This window comes from Saccopteryx leptura, chromosome 6, assembly GCF_036850995.1.
Source record: "Saccopteryx leptura isolate mSacLep1 chromosome 6, mSacLep1_pri_phased_curated, whole genome shotgun sequence".
NCBI lineage: Eukaryota > Metazoa > Chordata > Mammalia > Chiroptera > Emballonuridae > Saccopteryx > Saccopteryx leptura.
In genome coordinates this window covers 37,111,333-37,126,577 of record NC_089508.1, presented here as the reverse complement: position 1 = coordinate 37,126,577, position 15,245 = coordinate 37,111,333, and the positions used below count along the sequence as shown (strand labels likewise).

The window sequence follows — 15,245 nt, the reverse complement described above, 5'->3', positions numbered from 1 at the left end:
CCTTGGTTAGCACAAAGGAGACGCCTATGGCTTTTTTTATTTAGTTATTTATTTACTTTAGTCAATTGGGAAAAAGTATATTCTAAGGAAGCAATTTAGAAATCCAACACCTTTAGAAGCCTCCACATACCAATTAAAATAACTATTCCATTTAGATTAATTTTGTAGCCAGATCTCTTAGTTCAGAGAAGAACAAGTTTGGGGACATCAAAAGTTCTCCATAATGCCCATTGGAGTTCTAAGTTACCCTGTAAAACTGGCCCTTTAGTAAAAACAAAAGCATGAGAAAGGATGAGCATAATTTTAAAACGTAACTAGCAAGAGTCCCCCTAAGATGGGCACCCTTAGAACATTCACATGACTGGGATTCCAATATCAGAAACAAAGAGTGCTCACCAGGACAATTTACATCTATCCAAGACCTAAATAAAGTCAGATCTTGACCAAAAGGAGGAAGCTCAAGACCTGAGAAGAGACTTACCGAACCAGAAGTTACGGTGACTTGTGGGAGCCAACAGTACACAGGGCTCAAGTGCGGGTGCCTAACTCAATTCCAGGGACTGTCATTCCTTGGTGGTCTCTGGTGGTTGCTCCTTTAGATCCCACTTCTGACACAATGTAATGTCAACCTTAAAAAAAAAAAAAGGTAAACTGAAATAAGCTCAAATAACCAGAAATTGAATTTATTCAGGAATAGCAGAGGAACTGCAATTCTGGACAAGCAAACCACAGAAAACTAACTACAGGCAAGACTACTGATGGCTTAGGTCTGGTTGCTTTTATGGGCAAGAAGGGCAAAAGGAGAAAGTTCAAGAAAAAGCCAGGTAGTGAGCTCACTAAGTTCAAAGATCAAGAGAGCCTGACCAGGCGGCGGCGCAGTGGATAGAGCAGGGGTCGGAAACTTTTTGGCTGAGAGAGCCATGAACGCCACATATTTTAAAATGTAATTCTGGCCTGACCAGGCGGTGGTGCAGTGGATAGAGTGTCAAACTGGAACACGGAGGACCCAGGTTCGAGACCTGGAGGTCGCTGGCTTAAGTGCGGGCTCATCTGGTTTGAGTATAGCTCATCAGCTTGAGCCCAAGGTTGCTGGCTCGAGCAGGGGGTCACTTGGTATGCTGTAGCCCCCTGGTCAAGGCACATGTGAGAGAGCAATGAGTGAACAACTAAGGTGCCACAACAAAGAATCGATGCTTCTTGTCTCTTTCCCTTCCTGTCTGTCCCTATCTGACTCTGTCTCTGTCACACACACACACACACACACACACAAAATAAAAATAAAAAAATAAAAAAATGTAATTCCATGAGAGCCACACAACGACCCATGTACATTATGCATTACCCAATAAAAATTTGGTGTTGTCCCGCCCTGGCTGGATGGCTCAGTTGGTTAGAGCGCCATCCTGAAGCACCAAGTTGCTGGTTCTGTTCCCTGTCGGGCACATACAGGAATAGCTCAGTGCTCTCTCTCCCTCTCCCCCCCTTCCTCTCACTGAAATCAATAAGTAAAAAAAATTAAAAAAAAAAAATTTTGGCCCGACCAGGTGGTGGCGCAGTGGATAGAGCGTTGAACTGGGATGCAGAGGACCCGGGTTCGAGACCCCGAGGTCGCCAGCTTGAGCGTGGGCTCATCTGATTTGAGCAAAAGCCCACCAGCTTGAACCCAAGGTCGCTGGCTCCAGCAAGGGGTTACTCGGTCTGCTGAAGCCCCATGGTCAAGGCACATATGAGAAAGCAATCAATGAACAACTAAGGTGTTGCAACGCGCAATGAAAAACTAATGATTGATGCTTCTCATCTCTCTCCATTCCTGTCTGTCCCTGTCTATCCCTCTCTCTGACTCACTCTCTGTTTCTGTAAAAAAATAAAATAAATAAATAAATAAATTTTAAAAAAATGTTAAAAAAAAAATTTTGGTGTTGTCCCGGAGGACAGCTGTGATTGGCTCTAGCCACCCGCAACCATGAACATGAGCAGTAGGAAATGAATAGATTGTAATACATGAGAATGTTTTATATTTTTAACATTATTATTTTTTTTATTAAAGATTTGTCTGCGAGCCAGATGCAGCCACACCTGGCTCACGAGCCATAGGTTTCCGATCCCTGGAAAAGTGTTGGATTGGGATGCAGAGGACTCAGGTTTGAAATCCCAAGGTTGCCAGCTTGACCATGGGCTCATCTGGTTTGAGCAAGGCTCACCAGCTTGAGCCCAAGATTGCTGGCTTGAGCGAGGGGTCACTCGGTCTGCTGAAGGCCCATGGTCAAGGCACGTATGAGAAAGCAATCAATGAACAACTAAGGTGCTGCAACGAAGAATTGATGCTTCTCATCTCTCTCCCTTCCTGTCTGTCTGTTTGTCCCTATCTGTCCCTCTCTCTGTCTCTCCGTCTTTGTCACAAAAATAAAAAAAAGATCAAGAGAGATTCTTGGCAGATTCTCATTGGTTGGAGGAAAAGCTTCAATCTTTTATAAATTAGATATTGCAGGAAATCAATCTCCCAGTCTTTCATTTTTCTGAAGGCACATGCTCGATATTCTCCATTTCCTATCTTTCAGTTCCATTTTCGATTAAAATCCTTTCACACTTTTACCCATAACAAGCCTAAGGAAAGTGTGTGGATAGCCAAGGGCAGATGAACAGCGGACACTTGGATATATTAGTCTACATACAGCTCAGGGGGGATAGTATGAGATTGGGTCATCAGACTATACAAATTAGGCAGTAGTTAAAACCTAGGAAAGAGGCCCTGGCTGGATAGCTCAGCTGGTTAGAGCAGTGGTCCCCAACCCCCGGGCTGTGGACCGGTACCAGTCCGCAGAGAAAGAATAAATAACTTACATTATTTCCGTTTTATTTATATTTAAGTCTGAATGATGTTTTATTTTTAAAAAGTGACCAGATTCCCTCTGTTACATCCGTCTAAGACTCACTCTTGATGCTTGTCTCGGTCACGTGATACATTTATTCGTCCCACCCTAAAGGCCGGTCTGTGAAAATATTTTGACATTAAACTGGTCCATGGCCAAAAAAGGTTGGGGACCACTGGGTTAGAGTATTGTCTGTAAGCACAGAGATTGCTGGTTTGATCCCTGGTCTGGGCACATGCAGGAACAGATCAATGTTCCTATCACTCTATCTCCATCCTTCCTCTCTTGCTAAAATCAATAAATAAAAATTAACAACAAAAAATACCTAGGAAAGTGGATGAACGCCCTGACCAGGAATTATACAGAATGATATAAAACAGCAAGCAGGTCAACTGTGTTCATGGACAGGGAGAATTAACAGCATTAAAATTTCCATATTACCCAAGGCAAATAGAGTCAACATAATTCCTATCAATCAAGATACCAATGATGTGTTTCAGAGAACTAGAACAAATATTACCAAAATGTAGATGGGACCACAAAACCCTAATAGCCACACCATTTATCACCCCACATAGTGCTCCACGATCCTCTACCACCCTGCCCCTGGCAATCACCACGCTGTTGTCCAGTTTTTTTCTTTCTCTTTTTTGCTCAATCCCTCCACACCCCAACACAGCTGTCAGCCTGCTCTCTATCTATGTGTTTGTCTCTATTTTGCTTTGTTAATTCATTTTGTTCATTACATCCCACATCTTAAATGTAATTGGACCTTTGCAAATTTTTTTATTTTAGATTTTATTTATTGATTTTTGGATGGGGGAGTGAGAGAGAGAAAGAGAGGGAGAGTGAGAAAAAGTGGGAAGAAGCAGGAAGCATCTACTCACAGTAGTTGCTTCCTTTATGTGCCTTGACCAGGCAATCCCAGGGATTTGAACTGGCACCCTCAGTGTTCTAGGTTGGCACTTTATCCACTGCATCACCACAGGTCAGGCGCAGCTTTCCAAATTTACTCTGAAGGCCCTCAGAATCTTGAAGAATTTCATGAACATCATATTCCTGGTGCTATTTGTTAGACATGAAAAAATCTCTTCTCTGAATTTGGAACCTGAGTGGTAACACTCAGTGAAGTGCCTGCTCCTCTTATGACCACCCTCCACAGGTTATCTCAATTCTAGTCATGGAGTAGCCTGGCAGTTTATTACTTCTGCTTTTGATCAAAATAGATGCCAATTGAGTTAACTTCATCTTTGAAGAGAGAAATCTTAAGTCAATAAGCTTTTATTTTACTGAATTCTGAAAAATAGGTTTTATTAATTCCTTGAACTATTTTTTATTAAAATCATTTAAAAAGCATTGTGAAATAGATTTTAATAAATTTGCCTTTCATCTATTTGTAAGAGAAAAGTCTTCTTTAAAAAAATTTTTTTAGAGAAAGAGAGAGAGGGGCAGAAAGGGAGAGGAAGAGGGGGAAGGGAGAGATGAGAAACATCAACTCATAGCTTCACTTTAGTTGTTCGTTGATTGCGTCTCACGTGCGCCTTGACTGAGGGGGCTCATGCCAAGCCAGTGACCCCTTGCTCAAGCCAGCAACCTATAGGCTCAAGTCAGCGACCTTGGGATCATGTTAATGATCCCATGCTCAAGCCAGTGGGCCCTTCTCAAGCTGACACACCCACACGCAAGCTGGCAACCTTGGAATTCTGAACCAGGGACCTCAGCATTCTGGGTTGATGCTATATCTACTGTGCAACCACTGATCAGGCTAAAAATCATTTTAACTTCACTTTTTCCCCCAGACATTTTCTCCTTTTTATAAGCAGTTTAATGTATTAGAGTCAAAGCTGTAAAACCATTTGTTCAATGCTTTGGACATTTGGTTGTAATTTCTTTGTCTGCCAAGCATTTTTCAATAAAGCAAAATTTTGGCTCTGAAAAAAAATAAAAAAGAACAAGCAGCATATTAAGAATGAAACCCTGGAACACCACTGTTTAAGAATGAGTAGTACAAGAATAAAAACTAAAGGAGAACAGAAAAAAAAAGTAGCCAGCAGCTAATATTAATTATTAATATCTAGGTTTCAAATTAGTCTCTTCAAACCTACTGCCTCATTTAACCCTAAAATAACCCTAAAAAATAGGGTTTTTTATATCAATACTGCTTTTTAAATGAGAAAACTGAGGCTTAGAAAAACAGGTATTTCATGATAATTAAGAAAATGGGTATATAGCCTAACCTGTGTTGGTGCAGTGGATAGATTGTCAACCTGGAACGCTGAGGTCCCAGGTTCGAACCCCCGAAGGTCTCCAGCTTGAGCATGGACTCATCGGCTTGAGCTCTGGCTCGCCAGCTTGAGCACAGGGTTGCCGGCTTAAGCATGGGATCATGATCCATAATTGCTGGTTTGAGCAAAAGGTCGCTGGCTTGAGCAAGGAGTATTTAGCTCGGCTGGAGCCCCCTGGTCAAGGCACACATGAGAAGCAATCAATAAACAACTAAAAGTAATATAACTACGAGTTGATGCTTCTCTCTCTCCCAAAATAGAAAAAAAAGAAAATGGGTATACAGCCAGACTGCGAGGGTTAAAATCCTGGGTTTAGTACGTATGTGTTTCAGCTTCCTATTCTTTAAGCAGAGGACAACAGTTCTAACCTCACAGGGTTGTTTTAACAAATAAATTACTATATCCTAAATGCTCAGAATGATGCCTGGCACGAAGAAGAAAAGAAAAGACAAATGTCAGCATAGAGAATATCATAGAAATACAACAGTATCAAATAATAAACTTGTAGAATAAACTATCAGATATAAAATCTAATATATATCTATTGTATACATATATCTCCCAAGTTGTTAACCATGATAACAGAGAAATATATTTACATAAACATTATATTGGGGTTCAGGCCAACTAAATATTGTCAAGTGGGATTCACATAACAAAATGGTCCTGGCCCGTTTTGTTATGTGAATTCAAGGTCCTGGCCTGTTAGCTCAGTCAGTTAAGAGCATCATCTGAAACAACAAGGTTGAATGTTCGATCTGTAGTCAGGGCTCACACAGGAAACAACCCATTAATGCAGTGGTTCTCAAACTTTTTGAAGTCGGGGCATATTTAAAATCCTACAAATAATTGTAGGCGCACTATATACAAATTTCTGAGAAATATGTTATAATAATTAAGTCAAATATTAAAGAAAAATATATAAAATCCAAGCGTGCTTTTATGGTAATTAAACAAAATATGACAAAATTCAATTTATTCTGACATTAAAAAACATTTAAAAAAATTTTTTGTTATATTTTTTGAGTTATGCTTTTTAGAATTCATAAAAAAAGAGGGGTTAAAAAATAAAAAAAGACAAAAAAGTTTTCTTTTTATATGTATAGATACATTCTTAGTAAGATTTAGTAAATTTGGCAGGTCCTGGCATGAATGTGTTACGTTTTTTTCATTCTTGTGTTTATGAGAAACATAAGCCTGATGTGTCTGAGTGATTTCTTCAAAGTTTGGGCATACATTTGAAAGGCAAACTCTCATTTCCTCAATACATTGAAAAATTCCTTTCTCTTTACTCCTAATTGTGTTGAGTGCAGAAAACCCCCACCATACATATCATCTTAACTTTATACCAAACAAAGGATAGAAGAAACTTGCCTCCAGTCTTTCCGGGGAACATGGAGGTAGTGTAAACAATCCAGCACCACAGCTTAACAGCCTTTTGCAACCTAATCAGGCAAGTGAGGTGGGGGGTTGGGCAGACTGTCAGCTTAGAGCCAATTCCCCACACCTCTGTCTCCCAAAAGTCTAAACTCTGGAATACCATAGAAATGTTGGGTAGCTCAGTTGGTTAGAGAACTGTTCCAATACATCAAAGTTGCGGGTTTGATTCCGGTCAAAGCACATACAAGTACCAACCAATGAATGCATAAGTAAATGCAAGAACAATTGATGTTTTCTATCTCTCTCTTTCTCTCTCCCCCTCTCCCTTACTTTCTCTAAAATCAACAAGTAAAAATTTTTTTAAAGGGATCTGCTGAAACAAAACAGTGGTAAAACCCTTAAACATAAATGTTACAGCTTTATACTCTAGATATAGTAGGACACATCAGCTCTCTCAACCTCTTTGTGTCACATCATGGGAAGATCAGAATCTAGTTAAGTTCTAAATTAATTTCCTCTATTCTGAACACAGTGAAAGATCCTAACATCAGAGAAATAACCAACAAAAGGCATAATTTTTGGACCATCCTGCAAAAGCTGGATATTAAGAGAAAAAATTTTACACTTACTTTATAGAGCATTTTATAGTACTTCAAAATGTAAAGGATAAAAAGGAGCAGAAATAATGTACTGCTGATTGTAACTTTACTAAACATATAAAAATGCTTACCTTAGACTTAACTATCAAACTCTCTTTAAATAATTGCATGCCTTGCCCTTGGCATTGATTACTACTGCTACCTAGTGACAGGTCCAAAAATTAAACAAAACTCATCTGAGACACAAAGTATCTAGACCAGGGGTCCCCAAATTACAGCCCACGGGCCGCATGCGGCCCCCTGAGGCCATTTATCCGGCCCCCGCCGCACTTGCAGAAGGGGCACTTCTTTCATTGTGGTCAGTGAGAGGAGCATAGTTCCCATTGAAATACTGGTCAGTTTGTTGATTTAAATTTACTTGTTCTTTATTTTAAATATTGTATTTGTTCCTGTTTTTTTTTTTTACTTTAAAATAAGATATATGCTGTGTGCATAGGGATTTGTTCATAGTTTTTTTTATAGTCCGGCCCTCCAATGGTCTGAAGGACAGTGAACTGGCCCCTGTGTAAAAAGTTTGGGGACCCCTGATCTAGACAAAAAGATGCTTTAACTAAGTAACTATTTAAATTTCTCTTATTAACCATGATAATTAAGATTGAATTGCATTTTCCTTAGTTGGTCTTTTCCTTTCTTTCTCTAAGTGAACTCATAAATTATTACCTCTATGTGAATTCACAGATTTTATCCTCAACCCTGATCTTTCTCCAAAATTCCAACCTCGTATTGCTTTTCTTTTTCTTTTATGAGACAGACAGACAAGGAAGGGAGAGATGAAAAGCATCAACTCATAGTTGTTGCACCTTAGTTGTTCACTGACTGCTTTTTCATATGTGCCTGACCAGGGGGCTCCGGCTGAGTCAAGGACCCCTTGCTCAAGCCAACAACCTTGGGCTGAAGTCAGCAACCTTGGGCTTTAAGCCAGTGACCTTTGGGTTCAAGTCAATAACCATTGGGTCATGTCTATAATCCCATGCTTAAGCCGGCAATTCTACACTGAAACTGGTGAGCCCACACTCAAGCCAGCAACCTCAGGGTTTCAAACCTGGGTCCTCTGTATCCTGGGCCGACGCTCTACACACTGTGCCACCACCTGGTCAGGCTCATATTTCTAATGTCTCCCTAGATTCCTATCTCTGAACATGCTGCCAAAACTTAAATTAAATATATCCAAAATATAACTCAAATACCCATATTCTTCATCTGTTAACTGTACAAACTTCTCAGTTATCTAGGCTCAAAATCTCAGAATCATCTAATGATTAAAAGCAAAAAACAAGATTCAAATAAGCTAATAAATCCCACCTTGAAAGTCATCCTTTACATTTATTTCTTCAATGTTTGCTCTGCAATTATCCTCAGATTTTTCATTACCTCTCATCTGCAACTGTAATAACTTTCCATAGCCTGACAATGAGCAAAACAGGAAACAACCTAACATCTAACTGACAATGATGGCAAGAACAGGAGAAAGTCTTACTTGCCACAGGAGAAATATCATATACAAAAGCTTACATATGATTTCACAGATATTAAGTACAAATAGTCCTTAAGTGGGATGCTTATTTTTTATAAGGTAGCATACATTTTTTGCTGTTTCTGCATGGGCAGCAGATAGTTGAACATGTGAATTACATATTATTTTATAGCAACCCCAGACTCTAAAATATTTAGTAAAACATTTTTCCCACGATAGAACTAGGAAAAGGGTTGCTAATCTCTCCAAAAACTCTACATCATTTACTTGAGTTATGTATATCCTATTAATGCTTCAAGATCTAACTCAAATGCTACTAGCACTACAAAATCTTTCTTAACCCAGCCTAAAATTTGTTTCTACTCCTCTTGAATGCAAAAATGCTCTGTTATTCATACAGCAATAATCATATACTAAATATATTGAAGTGTATTTATATCTAGATATATGCTTTACATACTCATATTGGTTTATCTGCCCTGTAAAGTATAAAACTTAAGGACAGGTACCATGTTATCCAATTCTCTAAAATCAATCCACAACAAGCCCAGCTCATAAAATCCTACTTCCCGTGAGGAGTATAAACATACAAACATGAAACAAATTAATAAAGGCAGACAAAAAGGCAAAGATAAGAAAGTACTCGTATGGCCCTGGCCAGATGGCTCAGTGGTAGAGTGTCAGCCCAACATGTGGAAGTCCCAGGTTTGATTTCCAGTCAGGGCACACAAGAGGAGTGACTATTTCCTTTGCCATCCCTCCCCCTTCTCTCTGTCTCTCTCTCTCTCTCTTCCCCTCCCATGGCTCAAATGGTTCCAGCAAGTTGGCCCAGGTGCTGAGGATGGCTCCATGGCATCACTTCAAGCACTAAAATAGTTTGGTTGTTGAGCAACAGAGCAGTGGCCCCAGATGGGCAGAACATTGCCCAGTAGGGGACTTGCAGTGTAGATTCCAGTCGGGGTGCATGTAGGAGTCTGTCTCTCTGCCCCCCCCACCTCTCACCCTCTCACTTAAAAAAAAGTACTCATATACGTAAAACAATGTCAAAGACAGGAAAAGACAAACACACATATACCCTAAACCTTAGAGGCAGCAATCCTTTTTCTGGAGGAAGTAAAGTTCCTATATAAGAAATAAATCAATTAGTAACAACATGGATGAAACACCGGTATCACAGCTTTGAGGTTAATTCACCCCAACCAGCTAACATCAAGGAAAGTGTCAAAAGGCATAACTGAGGAAGCTAAGTTAGGATTTACGAACATCACCTCACCGTTTTTCACCTCACCGTACTCTATATGCAGAAAGCATTCAATACACACCTGTTGGTTTCAATGCAATATAAGAGCTAGTTCTATATACCCAAATTCTGGAATTAAACAATATGTTCAAAATGCTCTTCCAACAGAAAATACTTTATAGGATCAAATTATCTAAAATTTCCTGCAAATACAGTAAATACTATGTGCATTTTATGACATAAACCATGCTTTTGATGCCAAAAGAAAAACCATAACCACATTTTAATCATTCAAGACTTTCAAAAATAACCGAATGACTCATAAATTGTATTCATAATCTATTTTTGAATGGCTCAGGGGAATTGTGTGATTCTCAAATTCCTTTCTTAGTTCTTAAGAAAAACTTCAACTTTATTTTATAATCTCAGTAAAAAAAGAGGAAAAGTTTGGATGAAATAAAATAACTTCATAAAAAAAATTTAGTGCGGGCCCTGGCCGGTTGGCTCAGTGGTAGAGTGTCGGCCTGAGCATCGGCCTGGCGTGCAGAAGTCCCGGGTTCGATTCCCGGCCAGGGCACACAGGAGAAGCGCCCATCTGCTTCTCCACCCCTCCCCCTCTCCTTCCTCTCTGTCTCTCTCTTCCCCTCCCGCAGCCGAGGCTACACTGGAGCAAAGATGGCCCGGGCGCTGGGGATGGCTCTGGTCACTACAGAGCGACGCCCCGGAGGGGCAGAGCATTGCCCCCTGGTGGGCAGAGCATCGCCCCTGGTGGGCGTGCCAGGTGGATCCCGGTCGGGCGCATGCGGGAGTCTGTCTGACTGTCTCTCCTCATTTCCAGCTTCAGAAAAATACAAAAAAAAAAAAAAAAAATTTAGTGCAACAGCCTGACCTGTGGTGGTGCAGGGGATAAAGCGTAGACTTGGAATGCCGAGAACGCCGGTTCAAAACCCTGGGCTTGTCCAGTCAAGGCTCACATGAGAAGTAACTACTATAAGCTGATGCTTCCCACTCCTCCCTCCCCTCTCTCTCTAAAAAATCAATCAATAAATCTTACAATTCAGTGCTATATGAAATACAAATTAATGACAGGTTAATAAAATCACAGCTATAGGAGTGAGTGACACAAAGGCTCAAGGACTCATAAAGAAAGAAAAGGGCTGAGATAGAATCAGAACGAAGAATAAAACATGTACCCGAACAACAATATCCAAGAACTGGAAACACATGGGAATGAAGGAACCTGTGTCTGGGATGAATTCAACCAATATGAGTGAGCGGAAGAGGGGTTATTGTAGAAAAGGAGGCAGTGGGTTTTTTTTGTTTTTTATATTTACTGAGAGAGAGAGAGAGAAAGAGAGAGGAAGAGAGAAAGAGACAGGGAGAGACAGATAGGAAGGGAGAAGATGAGAAACATTCAACAAATATGTGGCACCTTAGTTGTTCATTGATTGCTTTCTCATATGTCCCTTTACTGGGGGGGCTCCAGCCCAAGCCAGTGACCTTCAGCTCAAACCAGCAACCTTGGGCTTCAAGCCAGTGACCTTCGGGCTCAAGCCAGTGACCATGAAGTCATGTCTATGACCCCACACTCAAGCCAGCAACCTCGGGGTCTCGAACCTGGATCCTCAGTGTCCCAGGCCGATGCTCTCTCCACTACACCACTGTGTGGTAAGGCAAAGAGGCAGTGTTTTTAAAGGAAAGATCAGCATTAGAAGTGAGAGTGCTTACTTTTTTATTTTTGTATGGCCCTTCAGTAAATCACAGATTCAATCTGAATCTTGGTTTCCTCACATTTCCACTTTTTCTATTACTGGTTCTTTTGTGTGCAACAATGACCTAACAGTAATTAAGGTGTACTGAATTTGCCAGACCTGTGGTGGCGCAGTAGATAAAACATCGACCTGGAATGCTGGGATCACTGGTTCGAAACCTTGGGCTTGCCTGAACAAGGCACATATGGGAAGGAACTACTACGAGTTGATGCTTCCCACTTCTCCCCTCCTTTCTCTCTCTCTCTCTTAAAAAAAGAGAAACAATCAAAAAGGTGTACTGAAATTTTGCTGTATGCCAGGCACTGTTCTAAATGCTTTATATGTATTATATCTCATTTAACATTCTGGAAAGCCTTATAAAGTACCGGTAGGTACCTTTACTTTCCCCATTTTATAATTAGAAAAGGTAGGTGGCCTGACCAGGCGGTGGCACAGTGGATAGAGTGTCGGACTGGGATGCGGAGGACCCAGGTTTGAGACCCCAAGGTCGCCAGCTTGAGCACGGGCTCATCTGGTTTGAGCACAGCTCACCAGCTTGAGCCCAAGGTCGCTGGCTCAAGCAAGGAGTTCCTCGGTCTGCTGTAGCACCCTGTCAAGGCACATATGAGAAAGCAATCAATGAACAACTAAGGAGCTGCAACGAAGAATTGATGTTTCTCATCTCTCTCCTTCCTGTCTGTCTGTCCCTATCTGTCTCTCTCTCTGACTCTGTCTCTATCACAAAAAAAACAAAAGAAAAGGTAGGTGATTTGCCAAAGGTCACTCACTGGACTCAGAATTGCATAGCTGTGACTGGAACTCAAATATGATTCAAGAGCTCACTCTCTTAAATGTTTTCTTAAACTGACTCTCAAATAATATAAAGTACATATTTTAAGAAGCATTTTTAAATGGCCATTCAAATGTAAAATGGTGTTATTATAAATCTTATTTGCACTAACTGAAATGGATCATCATCAATTAAACAGCCAAGCAACATAGATCTAAAATATGTAAAGCATATACATGTGGAAAGTCTTAACACTAAAAAAGATTTTAAGATGATGGCAATATAAATGATGTAACGTACCGTGCAGGGGGGAGGTGGAAGAGGGTAACGGGGGATAAATGGTGATGGGAGGAGACTTGACGTGGGGTGGTGAACACACAGTACAGTGAACAGATGAAGTGTTGTGGAATTGTGCACCTGAAACCTGTATAATTTTGTTAAACAGTGTCATCCCAATAAATTTAATAAATACAACAATAAAGCCCAGTGCAAATTTTGGTTGCCTGTGATAAGCATTTACAGCCTTAAAAAAGATTTGGATACAGTATTTACTCATTTAATTCTCATAACACCCTATGAAGTGCTTACAGTTATCCCATTTCACAAACAGGAAATTGAAGCACAGAAGGGTGACATGTAACAGCTTAAAATCACAGAGCTAGTAATTGGAGCCAGTACTCAATTCAGGCAGTTTGGTTAAAGAATCTGCTCTTAACTACCAGCTCTGCTGCAATTAAGGGAATGGTGAAACTCTTCTTTTAAAAGTCAACAAGCCTGGCCTGTGGTGGTGCAGTGCATAGAGTGTCCACCTGCAATGCTGAGGTCACTGGTTAGAAACCCTGGGCTTGCCAGGTCAAGGCATATATGACAAGCAAGCAATGAACAACTAAAGTGAAACAATTATGAATTGATTCTTCTTGCTCTCTCTCTATTCCCCTCTCTCTGTAAAAATCAATAAAATAAAAAGAGAATAGTCAATAAAAATTATAATGATCTGCTTGTGGTGGCGCAGTGGATAAAGCACCAACCTGAAACACTGAGGTCACCAGTTCGAGGCCCTGGGCCTGCCAGGTCAAGGCACATACAGAGAGAAACTCCTACGAGTTGATGCTTCCTGCTTCTCTCTCTCTCTCTCTCTCTCTCTCTCTCTCTCTCTCTCTCGTCTCTCCAGAAATCAATACATAAAAAAAAATTTATAATGATCTGGATGAATGCCTACAAAGCCTGACCAGGTGGTGGCGCAGTGGATAGAGCATCGCCCTGGGATGCTGAGGACTCAGGTTCAAAACCCTGAGGTCACTGGTTTGAACATGGGATCATGGACATGAGCCCAAAGGTCACTGGCTTGAAGTCCAAGGTCGCTGGCTTGAGCAAGAGATCACTGGCTCAGCTAGAGCCCCCAATCAAGGCACATGAGAGCAATCAATAAACAACTAAGGTGCCACAACGAAGAATTGATGCTTCTCACATCTCTCTCCCCCTGTCTGTCCCTCTTTCTCGGTTAAAAAAAATATATTAAAAAAATAAAAAAAGGCCCTGGCCAGTTGGCTCAGTGGTAGAGAGTCGGCCTGGTGTGCAGGAGTTCCGGGTTCGATTTCCGGCCAGGGCACACAGGAGAAGCACCCATCTGCTTCTCCACCCCTCCCCCTCTCCTTCCTCTCTGTCTCTCTCTTCCCCTCCCGCAGCCGGGGCTCCATTGGAGCAAAGTTGGCCTGGGTGCTGAGGATGGCTCTGTGGCCTCTGCCTCAGGCGCTAGAATGGCTCTGGTTGCAATGGAGCGAGGCCCCGGATGAGCAGAGCATCGCCCCCTGGTGGGCGTGCTGGGTGGATCCTGGTCGGGCGCATGCGGGAGTCTGTCTGACTGCCTCCCCATTTCCAACTTCAGAAAAATACACACACCAAAAAAATATATAAAAAAAACAAAAAAATATTACCCACAAAAAGAATGGAGATAAGCAGTCACCTATCTCAGTATACATATTAATACTAAAGGAACATGTGAAAGAAATATCTTAACTGTCCCAATAACCAGACGAAGCTAAATTATTAGGAAAATTTTCATTATAATGGCACACCAAACTTACTCATCTTTGGAAGAAGAGGTTTCTTTTAATTTTCCTATGACCCTGACCAGGAGGTGACACAGTGGATAGAGCGTTAGCCTGGGACACTAAGGACCCAGGTTCAAAACCCTAAAGTTGCCGGCTTGAGCATGGGATCATAGACATGACTTCATGGTCACTGGCTTCAACCCAAGGTTGCTGGCTTGAGCAAGGGGTCACTGGCTTGGCTGGAGCCCTCCCCCCAGCCCCCCATCAAGGCACATATGAAAGCAATCAATGAACAACTAAGGTGCCATAACTATGAGTTAATCCTTCTCAAATCTCTCCCTTCTTTCTCTCACTAAAAAAATAAAAATAAATAATAATAAAATTTCTATGTATTGTAAGCAAAGGAAATGTAATTTGGAGACTAATATTATTTATCCCTAACATTAACTTAAAAGGCTTGATAGACAGGATTTTTATCATTTTTTGATCCAGTCAACTTATGAAGAGGCAAACAGCTGTGGTAATAAAATTGCATGAACTAGTGGAGTCCACAACAGAATTAATGGTAAATCTGAACTTTTTTTTTTTTTTTTTTTTTACAAGGACAGAGAGAGAGTCAGAGAGAGGGATAGACAGGGACAGACAGACAGGAACGGAGAGAGATGAGAAGCATCAATCATCAGTTTTTCGTTGGGACACCTTAGTTGTTCATTGCTTGCTTTCTCATATGTGCCTTGACCACGGG

The 15,245-nt window shown here is 41.0% G+C and overlaps 1 protein-coding gene and 1 non-coding gene across 10 annotated transcripts in view; one reads left to right on the top strand and one right to left on the bottom strand.

Annotated features, from left to right (window-relative positions):
- The window catches only part of WDR89 (WD repeat domain 89), a 46,342-nt gene that overhangs the window by 26,373 nt on the left and 4,724 nt on the right, over positions 1-15,245 (bottom strand). For 8 of the 9 annotated variants that reach the window (XR_010746251.1, XM_066343368.1, XM_066343362.1 and 5 more), the window contains exon 2: positions 482-629. The gene's annotated coding sequence lies outside the window, so the exon portion shown is untranslated. Of the gene's footprint in view, positions 1-481; positions 630-3,757; positions 4,091-15,245 lie in introns of those variants that run through there. The other variant, XM_066343367.1, reaches the window with a different exon arrangement.
- TRNAL-GAG (transfer RNA leucine (anticodon GAG)) lies at positions 10,398-10,485 on the top strand. Its single transcript is given in 2 exon segments — positions 10,398-10,438; positions 10,451-10,485. It is a non-coding gene; the product is annotated as a tRNA-Leu (tRNA).